Source organism: Oncorhynchus masou, chromosome 6 (genome assembly GCF_036934945.1).
Source record: "Oncorhynchus masou masou isolate Uvic2021 chromosome 6, UVic_Omas_1.1, whole genome shotgun sequence".
In the NCBI taxonomy this organism is placed as follows: domain Eukaryota; kingdom Metazoa; phylum Chordata; class Actinopteri; order Salmoniformes; family Salmonidae; genus Oncorhynchus; species Oncorhynchus masou.
Genome location: NC_088217.1, coordinates 23,401,897 through 23,415,789, shown reverse-complemented (window position 1 = coordinate 23,415,789; position 13,893 = coordinate 23,401,897).

Below are 13,893 nucleotides of genomic sequence, written 5' to 3'. Positions count from 1 at the left end.
TAAGTGTGTGAAATGGACCATTTTCCTGTCCTGCTAAGCATTCGAAATGTAACTATTACTTTCGGGTGTCAGAGACAGTGGAGTGAAAGTAAAAGTTGTCAAAACTATAAATATTAAAGTAAAGTACAGATACCCCAAAAAACAACTTAAGTAGCACTTTAATAAGTCGTTTTACTTAAGTACTTTACACCACTACTTTTTAAGTAGTTTTACTTAATCACTTTACACCACTGACTATTTCTAGTGGGTTTATTCTATCAATGCCAAACAAAACAGGTTACCTATCATTTTTTGTCAAGTGCATTGTAGTTTTTTCTTGGTGTGAGTATGTGCTTATGTGTGTGTATGTGATTAGTGTAGTGTCAACATCGCAGCCACTACCAGCTAGCCTACTCCAGCAGTACTGTTTCATTTCAATCATTTTAGTCAATAAGATTCTTGCTACGTAAGCTTAACTTTCTGAACATTCGAGACGTGTAGTCCACTTGTCATTCCAATCTCCTTTGCATTAGCGTAGCCTCTTCTGTACCCTGTTAACTATGTGTCTATCTATCCCTGTTCTCTCCTCTCTGCACAGACCATACAAACGCTCCACAGCCACCCTAATCTGGTGGTCCCAGCGCGCACGACCCACGTGGAGTTCCTGGTCTCCGGTAGCCTCTGGAACTGCCGATCTGCGGCCAACAAGGCAGAGTTCATCTCAGCCTATGCCTCCCTCCAGTCCCTCGACTTCCTGGCACTGACGGAAACATGGATCACCACAGATAACACTGCTACTCCTACTGCTCTCTCTTCGTCCACCCACGTGTTCTCGCACACCCCGAGAGCTTCTGGTCAGCGGGGTGGTGGCACCGGGATCCTCATCTCTCCCAAGTGGTCATTCTCTCTCTCTCCCCTTACCCATCTATCTATCGCCTCCTTTGAATTCCATGCTGTCACAGTTACCAGCCCTTTCAAGCTTAACATTCTTATCATTTATCGCCCTCCAGGTTCCCTCGGAGAGTTCATCAATGAGCTTGATGCCTTGATAAGCTCCTTTCCTGAGGACGGCTCACCTCTCACAGTCCTGGGCGACTTTAACCTCCCCACGTCTACCTTTGACTCATTCCTCTCTGCCTCCTTCTTTCCACTCCTCTCCTCTTTTGACCTCACCCTCTCACCTTCCCCCCTACTCACAAGGCAGGCAATACGCTCGACCTCATCTTTACTAGATGCTGTTCTTCCACTAACCTCACTGCAACTCCCCTCCAAGTCTCCGACCACTACCTTGTATCCTTTTCCCTCTCGCTCTCATCCAACACTTCCCACACTGCCCCTACTCGGATGGTATCGCGCCGTCCCAACCTTCGCTCTCTCTCCCCGCTACTCTTTCCTCTTCCATCCTTTCATCTCTTCCCTCTGCTCATACCTTCTCCAACCTTTCTCCTGACTCTGCCTCCTCAACCCTCCTCTCTTCCCTTTCTGCATCCTTTGACTCTCTATGTCCCCTATCCTCCAGGCCGGCTCGGTCCTCCCCTCCCGCTCCGTGGCTCGATGACTCATTGCGAGCTCACAGAACAGAGCTCCGGGCAGCCGAGCGGAAATGGAGGAAAACCCGCCTCCCTGCGGACCTGGCATCCTTTCACTCCCTCCTCTCTACATTTTCCTCCTCTGTCTCTGCTGCTAAAGCCACTTTCTACCACTCTAAATTCCAAGCATCTGCCTCTAACCCTAGGAAGCTCTTTGCCACCTTCTCCTCCCTTCTGAATCCTCCTCCCCCTCCCCCCTCCTCCCTCTCTGCAGATGACTTCGTCAACCATTTTGAAAAGAAGGTCGACGACATCCGATCCTCGTTTGCTAAGTCAAACGACACCGCTGGTTCTGCTCACACTGCCCTACCCTGTGCTCTGACCTCTTTCTCCCCTCTCTCTCCAGATGAAATCTCGCTTCTTGTGACGGCCGGCCGCCCAACAACCTGCCCGCTCGACCCTATCCCCTCCTCTCTCCTCCAGACCATTTCCGGGGACCTTCTCCCTTACCTCACCTCGCTCATCAACTCATCCCTGACCGCTGGCTACGTCCCTTCCGTCTTCAAGAGAGCGAGAGTTGCACCCCTTCTGAAGAAACCTACACTCGATCCCTCCGATGTCAACAACTACAGACCAGTATCCCTTCTTTCTTTCCTCTCCAAAACTCTTGAACGTGCCGTCCTTGGCCAGCTCTCCCTCTATCTCTCTCAGAATGACCTTCTTGATCCAAATCAGTCAGGTTTCAAGACTAGTCATTCAACTGAGACTGCTCTTCTCTGCATCACGGAGGCGCTCCGCACTGCTAAAGCTAACTCTCTCTCCTCTGCTCTCATCCTTCTAGACCTATCGGCTGCCTTCGATACTGTGAACCATCAGATCCTCCTCTCCACCCTCTCCGAGTTGGGCATCTCCGGCGCGGCCCACGCTTGGATTGCGTCCTACCTGACAGGTCGCTCCTACCAGGTGGCGTGGCGAGAATCTGTCTCCTCGCCACGCGCTCTCACCACTGGTGTCCCCCAGGGCTCTGTTCTAGGCCCTCTCCTATTCTCGCTATACACCAAGTCACTTGGCTCTGTCATAACCTCACATGGTCTCTCCTATCATTGCTATGCAGACGACACACAATTAATCTTCTCCTTTCCCCCTTCTGATGACCAGGTGGCGAATCGCATCTCTGCATGTCTGGCAGACATATCAGTGTGGATGACGGATCACCACCTCAAGCTGAACCTCGGCAAGACGGAGCTGCTCTTCCTCCCGGGGAAGGACTGCCCGTTCCATGATCTCGCCATCACGGTTGACAACTCCATTGTGTCCTCCTCCCAGAGCGCTAAGAACCTTGGCGTGATCCTGGACAACACCCTGTCGTTCTCAACCAACATCATGGCGGTGGCCCGTTCCTGTAGGTTCATGCTCTACAACATCCGCAGAGTACGACCCTGCCTCACCCAGGAAGCGGCGCAGGTCCTAATCCAGGCACTTGTCATCTCCCGTCTGGATTACTGCAACTCGCTGTTGGCTGGGCTCCCTGCCTGTGCCATTAAACCCCTACAACTCATCCAGAACGCCGCAGCCCGTCTGGTGTTCAACCTTCCCAAGTTCTCTCCCGTCACCCCGCTCCTCCGCTCTCTCCACTGGCTTCCAGTTGAAGCTCGCATCCGCTACAAGACCATGGTGCTTGCCTACGGAGCTGTGAGGGGAACGGCACCGCAGTACCTCCAGGCTCTGATCAGGCCCTACACCCAAGCAAGGGCACTGCGTTCATCCTCCTCTGGCCTGCTCGCCTCCCTACCATTGAGGAAGTACAGTTTTCAGCCCAGTCAAAACTGTTCGCTGCTCTGGCCCCCCAATGGTGGAACAAACTCCCTCACGACGCCAGGACAGCGGAGTCAATCACCACCTTCCGGAGACACCTGAAACCCCACCTCTTCAAGGACTACCTAGGATAGGATAAGTAATCCTTCTCACCCCCCCCCCCTTAATGACTTAGATGCACTATTGTAAAGTGGCTGTTCCACTGGATGTCAGAAGGTGAATTCACCAATTTGTAAGTCGCTCTGGATAAGAGCGTCTGCTAAATGACTTAAATGTAAATGTAAATGTGTGTCTGCATGTGCATGTGTTTTGGATGCATGTGTGGATCTGTGTGTGTGTGGATCCCTCTCTCTCTGTGTGTGTGTGTGTGTGTGTGTGTGTGTGTGTGTGTGTGTGTGTGTGTGTGTGTGTGTGTGTGTGTGTGTGTGTGTGTGTGTGTGTGTGTGTGTGTGTGTGTGTGTGTGTGCATTAGACCACAATGTTACTATTAAGGAGCCTACTCCTTTAAAGTCCAAATAACTTATATGTTATGTTCAGAGGTAAACTGGCTCTGTCAGCAAAAACAGCCAAATATTCCCTCTAAATGTCAATCGATTCTCAATAGTGATACGGTTCTAAAACATAAAGCCCTCTATTTTCATATCACATAAAAAATAATTTAGCAAATGCAACATAAACACTTACTGTACACTGTTTGAACCGGTTTTAACACAGTTGCAGCTGACAGTATTTTCTGGCATCCTTCTTCCAATACACTTGCCTCTTCTTCCAATTGGTTGCCTCTGTCTTCCGTCGGTCTTCCTTTGACAAGCGCTGTAACATTGAAATATGACCGTGTGGGAACTCTAACCCTATAAAGGTGTGTAGTAATTTAACCTTTTGTTTTATGAAAAACGTTCTTGATTATATGACAGTAAATATCCAAAGGTTTCCAAAGCCGTATCATAAGCAAGGGTTTCAACATGTAGACAAAGCGTTGGGAATATTGTACACAGTCCTGCACCATCGTCAATGCTTCAGCTGAGAACCACAGAGGGAGCCCTCTTTGTTAAACAAAAGCTAGTGTGTGCCTATGTCACAGGATCAGATAGTTGTTGAGAATCATCTTGTAAAAGCATACCTGCCTCTCACAAACAAATCTGGGTTGTGTGTTCTGTGTGACTGCCATGGGGTTGCTGATTTCCTGGTATGTTTTTAGAAACATACTGATGCTGTTTTATGAATAATGAATTGATGCATTGGAACAGTATTGGAAACAATAAGAGAAGCAGGTGTTTTTTTCTGGACTCTGTTGACTGATTCTATTGTATTAGAGGGGATAGTGTCATATCTGTCTCTAAAATAACTGTTCTCAAATATTAAGATATGTCATATCACTTTGGTGATGTATAACTAACTGTATTACACCATCACTAAATACACCAACTTAGTTGCCGGGGACAATGCACATTTGTTTTCACATTCATTAGAAGGTATTTTGGTATTTTATTAGCGAAAGCAGCAAGTACTCTTCCTGGGTTCCACACAAAACATGAAACATGACATAATACAAAACATTAATAGACAAGAACAGAACAACATATATTTAAAACATCACATATAGCCTACAAATCAGTACATACATACAAAATATCTAGGTCAAACAGGGGAGAGGCGTTGCGCCATGAGGTGATGCTTTATCTGTTTTTTTAAACTGGGTTTGCTGTTCACATGAACAATCACAGATGGGGAGTTCCATGTAATCATGGCTCTATATAATACTGTAAGTTTTCTTGAATTTGTACTGGATTTGGGAACTGTGAAAAGCAGGTCCTAAAATAACATTTGTGATTCATTTTTGCACACAAATGCTTTGTGTGCAAAAATGACACCAACAAAACACTCCGAAATGGATGTCCATGCTTTGTAATGTTTCTAAAACAATATATGTATTACTCGTAAGAAGTAATGTGGTAAGTAAATTAATTTTTAATCAAAATATTGGATACAAAAATGTTCACCTACCCCTTTAAGGGCGGGAGGTTACCGTGGTAACACTGCTCCAGTCATTGTCTTCTCTTCCCTAGCTGTTGAAACTCAAACATTGAAACACAACTTAGCTTGTGAACAAAACAATGTAAAGAGCCAAGAAACACCAGGACAAAGTCTCACTTCAGTAGACTTTAATTTCAATTTAATGAGACCAACTTTTATGGGTTGCGCAGCACTTCTAAAAATGAGTCTTTCTCTCAGCTCTTCACATGTGCACAGCTCCCAGCCAGGCAGTGTTGCAGTGCAATGTGGGACAGGCTATATGATTCCTAGTTCTTGACTTTGTGCGATGAATTGACCAACTATGAAACTAAACAGCAGAAAGACTTTGAAAACGGCTACTACAGCATTTATTTAGCAATAAATGTGACCATACTTTACTATTTTTATTCACAAATTCGAGTGAAATGCTCACAGTGTGGAGCCTTGACCACCCGCCAACGTGTTAGCCACCAAAGCCAAAATCAAACCACATTTGATAGATGGCGGGTGTTCATTTTAGGCCCTGGTGAAAAGACCCCAGGTGGCGGGGCAAGTGCATGTGTGTAAATTGACTATGCAAACAATTTTGGATTTTCAACACTTGAATGTTTCTTATAAAAAGAAATGATGCAGTCAGTCTCTCCTCTACTTTTAGCCAAGAGAGACTTGCATGCATAATGTTGATATTAGCCCTCTGATTACAGTGAAAAGCAAGAAGTGCTGCTCTTTTCTCTGCCAGCTGCAGTTTTTCTTGTTATTTTTTTTTGCAGCAGCTGACCATATGACTGGGCAATAATAAAGATAAGATAAAACTAGGATTTTCTTTGTGGAATGTGGTGTCAAAAAAGAAGAGCATCTCTTTGTCACTGTCATTGTCACCCCATCTTTACAGCCATTGAAATAATGTTTTTTGAGCATGACAGTTTACAATCCAAGGTAACACTAAGTAATTTAGTCTCCTCAACTTGCTCAACAGCCACATTATTCATTATTAGATTCAGCTGAAGTCTAGAACGTAGAGAATTATTTTTACCAAATACAATTCTCTTAGTTCTAGAGATGTTCAGGACTAGTTTAATACTGGCAACCCATTCTAAAACTGACTGCAATTATTTGTTTAGGGTTGCAGTGATTTCACTAGCTGTGGTTGCTGACTCGTATGGGGTTGAATTATCAGCATACATAAACACACAGGCTTTGTTTAATGTCAGTGGCAGGTCATTAGTAAAAATAGAAAAGAGTAGAGGGCCTAGAAAACGGCCGTGTGTTACACCACACTTTATATCTTTTTAACATTAGAGAAGCATCCATTAAAGAAAACCCTCTGTGTTCTATTAGATTGATAGCTCTGAAATCACGATATGGTAGAGGTTGAAAAGCCTCAACAACAGGTTCTGGTCAATAATATAAAAGGCTGCACTGAAATCAAACAGTACAGCACCCCCAATCTTATTATTATCAATTTATTTCCAACAATCATCTGTCATTTGTGTCAGTGCAATACATGTTGAGTGCCCTTCTCTATAAGCATGCTGAACGTCTGTTGTTAATTTGTTTACAGAGAAATTGCATTGTCAAAAACAGCAAGCTAATTGGTCGGCTGTTATAACCAGTAAAATGTGATTTACCATTCTTGGGTAGCGGAATGACTTTGACTTCCCCCCAGGTCTGAGGATAAACATTTTTCATATGACAAATAGTAGTGGCAATATAGTCCGCTACCATTCTCAGTCGCTTTCTCTCTTAAGTTGTCAAGACGAGGTGGGTTGTCATTATTGATGGCCAACTATAATCGTTCTACCTCACCCACACTAACTTTACAGAATTCAAAATAGGGCGGCAGGTTAGCCTAGTAGTTAGAGAGTTGTACTAGTAACCTGAAGGTTGCAAGTTCAAACCCCAGAGCTGAACAGGCAGTTAACCCACTGTTCCTAGGCTGTCATTGAAAATAAGAATGTGTTTTTAACTCAGTTAACCTCTTACATCTATGGGGGCGCTATTTCATTTTTGGATGAAAAACGTTCCCGTTTTAAACAAAGATATTTTGTCACAAAAAGATGCTCGACTATGCATATAATTGATAGCATTCGAAAGAAAACACTCTGACGTGTCCAGAACAACCAAGATATTCTCTGTGCGTGCCCTAGAACGTGAGCTTCAGGCAAAACCAAGATGAGATGGCATCCAGGAAATGAGCAGGATTTTTGAGGCTCTGTTTTCCATTGTCTCCTTATATGGCTGTGAATGCGAGAGGAATGAGCCTGCCCTTTCTGTCGTTTCCCCAAGGTGTCTGCAGCATTGTGACGTATTTGTAGGCAGATCATTGGAAGATTGACCATAAGAGACCACATTTACCAGGTGTCCGCCCGGTGTCCGCCCGGTGTCCTGCGCCGAAATTGGTGCGCAAAAGTCACCTGCCAGTATTTTTCCATGGGATACAGAGAGGAAAGCAAGCTTCCACGAACTGCATATCAATGAAGAGATATGTGAAAAAACACCTTGAGGATTGATTCCAAACAACGTTTGCCATGTTTTGGTCGATATTATGTAGTTAATCCGGAAAAAGTTTTACGTTGTAGGTGACTGAATTTTCGGTTCGTTTCGGTAGCCAGACGCAATGTAGAAAACGGAACGATTTCTCCTACACACAGACGCTTTCAGGAAAAACTGCGCATTTGGTATGTAACTGAGAGTCTCCTCATTGAAAACATCAGAAGCTCTTCAAAGGTAAATGATTTTATTTATATGGTTATCTGGTTTTTGTGAAAATGTTGCGTGCTAAATGCTACTCAAAATGCTATGCTAGCTTTGCATACTCTTACACAAATTAGTCAATTTCTATGGTTCAAAAGCATATTTTGAAAATCTGAGATGACAGTGTTGTTAAGAAAAAGGCTAAGCTTGAGAGCAGACGCATTATTTTCATTTTATTTGCGATTTTCAGAAATCGTTAACGTTGCGTTATGCTAATGAGCCTGAGGCTTTAGTCACAAACCCGGATCCGGGATGGGGAGTTTCAAGAAGTTAAAGGAAAAATAAAAATATGGCCACTATATTATGGTCAGTACATCCAATGGATAAGGATACACCATTAGAACAGAGTTCTGCAGAATTGGTAAAAATGTGATAAATACACATGGATGATATAGTTCCTGTACTGTTCGTAACAACTTGAACCATACTGGTTATAGTGAGAAGCTTCCTCTTGAGCGAACAGCTTGATGAAAAGCAGTCTTTATTCAGGTCACCCAGAAAATATAACTCTCTGTTAACATCACACACAATATCAAGCATAGCACATATATAGTTGAAGTCGGATGTTTACATACACTTAGTCATTAAAACTAGTTTTTCAACCACTCCACAAATTTCTTGTCAACAAACTATAGTTTTGGCAAGTCGGTTAGGACATCTACTTTGTGCATGACACAAGTCATTTTTCCAACAATTGTTTACAGGCAGATTATTTCACTTATAATTCACTATATCACAATTTCAGTGGGTCAGAAGTTTACATACACTAAGTTGACTGTGATTTAAACAGCTTGGAAAATTCCAGAAAATTATGGCTTTAGAAGCTTCTGATAGGCTAATTGACATCATTGGAGTCAATTGGAGGTGTACCTGTGGATGTATTTCAAGGCCTAACTTCAAACTCAGTGCCTCTTTGCTTGACATCATGGGAATATCAAAAAAAATCAGCCAAGACCTCAGAAAAAAAATTGTAGACCTCCACAAGTCTGGTTCAGCCTTGGGAGCAATTTCTAAATGCCTGAAGGTACCACGTTCATCTGTACATATAATAGTATGTAAGTATAAACACCATTGGACCACGCAGCTGTCATACCGCTCAGGAAGGAGATGCATTCTGTCTCCTAGAAATGAATGTACGTTGGTGTGAAAAGTGCAAATCAATCCCAGAACAACAGCAAAGGACCCTGTGAAAATGCTGGAGGAAACAGGTACAAAAGTATCTATAGCCACAGTAAAATTAGTCCTATAACCTGAAAGGCTGCTCAGCAAGGAAGAAGCCACTGCTCAAAAACCACCATAAAAAAGCCAGACTACGGTTTGCAACTGCACATGGGGACAAAGATTGTACTTTTTGGAGAAATGTCCTCTGGTCTGATGAAACAAAAATACAACTGTTTGGCCATAATGACCATCGTTATGTTTGGAGGAAAAAGGGGGAAGTTTGCAAGTCAAAGAACACCATCCCAACTGTGAAGCAGGGGGGTGGCAGCATCATGTTGTTGGGTGCTTTGCTGCAGGAGGGACTGGTGCACTTCACAAAATAGAAGGCACCATGAGGCAGGAAAATTATGTGAATATATTGAAGCAACATTTCAAGACATCAGTCAGGAAGTTAAAGCTTGGTTGCAATTGGGTCTTCCAAATGGACCATGACCCCAAGCATTCTTCCATATCAGCTAGTTGGTTTGGGGATTTGAACCAGAAACCTTTTGGTTCCTGACCAAACACTCTGAACTGCTAAGCTACCACTATCGCTATCAGCCACCACCGATGTCAGGAAGTGGTCAGAAGTATTGTTGATGTTCTCAGACTACCTGTAGCAGTAACAGCAGAGGCAGAGGAGGCGAGGCAGGGCCAGAGAGGATGTAGTCAGATATACAGAGATACTGGGTGTAGTCTACTGTAGTAGGCCTACAGGTTGGAGGTGGTTCTCAGAGCTGGGCTGTATAGACAATAGTTTATATGGCATCACAAATACACACGTATAGAGTAAACACGCAATTGGAATAATGTATATTAAGCTATCAACAAATATAGTTAAGCACTGAGTTACCTCATTTATCCGTCATGACTGACTGTTGCACTGCATGATTGTTGTGTATGTGAGCAAGGGTGAAGTGAGTTCATTACTCATCTGCTGACACAGAGAGAGATGGTCACATTACAGTAGCAGCACCCTCATAATAGGATTAGAGGTTAGTTGGCCACACACACACACACACACACACACACACACACACACTACATCATGTTGTTGCCATTGTACAGGACACTGTATTTTTCCAGGACTGTGTTTTCAGAGATTACAGCATGGTTTCAGTCTTAAACAGTCATTTTACGGTAATCCTGACCTCAGAAAACTAGTGAAGACAACAGACATGTTACGCATCAAAATATTGTTAGTTTAAAGTTCATTGAGAGTCAAAATCAGGTTTTTGATGAAATTGGATGATATTTAAAGAAAACCAGATCAAAGTCTTCTTGGTCATGGAAACTTGGCCATGGAAACCAGATCATCTTGACCATGTTCTGTTATAATCTCCACCTGGCACAGCCAGAAGAGGACTGGCCACCCCTCATAACCTGATTCCTCTCTAGAATTCTTCCTAGGTTTTGACCTTTCTAGGGAGTTCTTTCTAGCCCCCATGCTTCTACACCTGCATTGCTTGCTGTTTGGGGATTTAGGCTAGGTTTCTGTACAGCACTTTGTGACATCAGCTGATGTTAGAAGGGATTTTTAAATACATTTTATTCATTGATTGTTTGATTTTGTTGTTTTTAAGCCATTTTGCCACAACTTTGGAAGTACGCTTGGGGTCATTGTCCATTTGGAAGACCAGTTTGCGACCAAACTTTAACTTCCTAACTGATGTCTTGAGATGTTGCTTCAACATACCCACCTAATTTTCCTTTCTCATGAAGCCATCTATTTTGTGAAGTGCACCAGTCCCTCATGCAGCAAAGCACCCCAACAACATGATGCTGCCACCCCCGTGCTTCACGGTTGGGATGGGGTTTTTCTGCTTGGAAACCTCCCTTTTTTTCTCCAAACATAACAATGGTCATTATGGCCAAACAGTTCTATTTTTGTTTCATCAGACCAGAGGACATTTCTCCAAAAATAACGATCTATGTCCCAATGTGCAGTTGCAAACCGTACTCTGACTTTTTTTTATGGCGGTTTTGGAGCAGTGGAATTTTCCTTGCTGAGCGGCCTTTCAGGTTATGTTGATATAGAACTCATTTTACAGTGGATATAGATACTTTTCTACATGTTTCCTCCAGCATCTTCACAAGGTCCTTTGCTGTTGTGCTGGGATTGATTTGCACTTTTCGCACTAAAGTACGTTCATCTCTAGGAGACAGAACGCGTCTCCTTCCTGAGCGGTATGACAGCTGCCTGGTCCCATGGTGTTTATACTTGTGTACTATTGTTTGTATAGCTTAACGTGGTACCTTCAGGCATTTGGAAATTGCTCCAAAGGATGAACCAGACTTGTGGAGGTCTACAAATTTTGAGGTTCTTGGTGATTTCTGTTGATTTTCCCATGATGTCAAGCAAACGGGCACTGAGTTTGAAGTTAGGCCTTGAAATACATCCACAGGTACACCTCCAATTGACTCCAATGATGTCAATTAGCCTATCAGAAGCTTCAAAAGTCATTACATAATTTTCTGTAATTTTCCAAGCTGTTTAAAGGCACAGTCAACTTAGTGTATGTAAACTTCTGACCCAGTAGAATTGTGATACAGTGAATTATATGTGAAATAATCTGTCTGTAAACAATTGTTGGAAAAATGACGTGTCATGCACAAAGTAGATGTCCTAACCAACTTGCCAAAACTGTAGTTTGTTAACAAGAAATTTGTAGTGCTTGAAACCCGAGTTCTAATGACTCCAACTTAGTGTATGTAAACTTCCGACTTCAACTGTATATTTTCCAACTGGGCTATACATTTGGGTGAGGTTTTTTTCTGTCCTGAGTAGCATCATTTCACTTCCAAAAATAAAATTAAACAATCTAGTGTTTAGCGAACAGTAGTACCCGCAAAACACCAGTCTCAACATCAACAGTGAAGAGGCAACTTTGGGATGCTGGCCTTCTAGGCAGAGTTGCAAAGAAATAGCCATATCTCAGACTGGCCAATAAGGCAAAATAATATAGACACTGGACAGAGGAACTCTGCCTAGAAGGCCAGCATCCCAGAGTCACCATTTCACTGTTGACGTTGAGACTGGTGTTTTGTAGGTACTATTATCTATTTTTCAAACTAGACACTCTAATGTACTTGTCTTCTTGCTCAGTTGTGCACCGGGGGCTCGCACTTCTCTTTCTATTCTGGTTAAAGCTAGTTTGTGCTCTTCTGTGAAGGGAGTTGTACACAGTGTTGTACCAGATCTGCAGCTCCTTGTCAATTTCTCGCATGGAATAGCCACTTCTCAGAACAAGAACAGACTGACGACTTTCAGAAGAAAGTTCTTTGTTTCTTGCAATTTATAGCCTGTAATCGAACCCACAAATGCTGATGCTCCAAATACTCAACAAGTCTAAAGATGGCCAGTTGTATTGCTTCTTTAATCAGAAGAACAGTTTTTAGCTCTTATAACATAATTGCAAAGGGGTTTTCTAATGATCAATTTGCCTTTTAAAATGATAAACTTGGATTAGCTAACACAATGTGTCATTGGAACAAAGGAGTGATGGTTGCTGATAATGGGCCTCTGTACGCCTGTGTAGATATTCCATATAAAAGCAGCTATTTACATCTACAATAGTCATTTAAAACATTAACTATGTCTACACTGTATTTCGGATCTATTTTATTTTATTTTAATGGATGAAAAAATAGATTTTCTTTCAAAAAGAAGGACATTTCTTTAGTATATGTCCGTTACGTGTATGGGGGGTCAATTTAGGATGATATCCTCTTCTGGAAACCAGGACAACAGGAGATTATATTTTTAAGGTACTGGACATCTTTGTGACATCAAATGGACTCTGGTGGTCAAGATGTGTTGGTATCTGTACTGATGGCACAAAACCATGACAGGGAGACATAGTGGAGTGGTAACACGCGTGCAAGCAGTTGCTCCCGACGCCACTTGGGTACACTGCAGCATCCACCGAGAAGCTCTTGCTGCCAAGGGAATGCCTGACAGTTTGAAAGACGTTTTGGACACTACAGTGAAAATGGTTAACTTTGTTAAAGCAAGGCCCCTGAACTCTCGTATTTTCTACGCTATGCAATGATATGGGCAGCGACCATGTAACGTTTTTACAACATACAGATGTGCGCTGGTAATCAAGGGGCAAAGTGTTGACAGGTTTTCACGATGACGAGTTTCTCACATGACTGGCCTGTCTGGGTGAGGTTTGTTTCTCGCCTAAATGATCTGAATCTAGGATTACAGTGTCTTCACTGACATTTTCAACCTCTGCCTGACTGAGTCTGGGATACCTACATGTTTCAAGCAGACCGCCAACGTTCCTGGGCCCAAGTAAGCGAAGGTAACCTGCTTAAATGTTTAGTTCCCCGTAGCACTCACTTCGGTAGCCATGAAGTGCTTTGAAAGGCCCAGTACATCACTACGGCCGAGCTTTTATTATCACTTCACCACTACCTACATGTACAAATTACCTCGACTAACCTGTACCCCGCACATTGACTCGGTACCAGTACCCCAGGTGGGTGATAAACATTGGTGGTGGACAAGGTTTTTCCACCTTACCATTCAAAGCACTTACCTTGGAAGTGTGTGATTTTGTGTGTGCAGAAAGAGTGAGTCTATAGAAAATAGTGT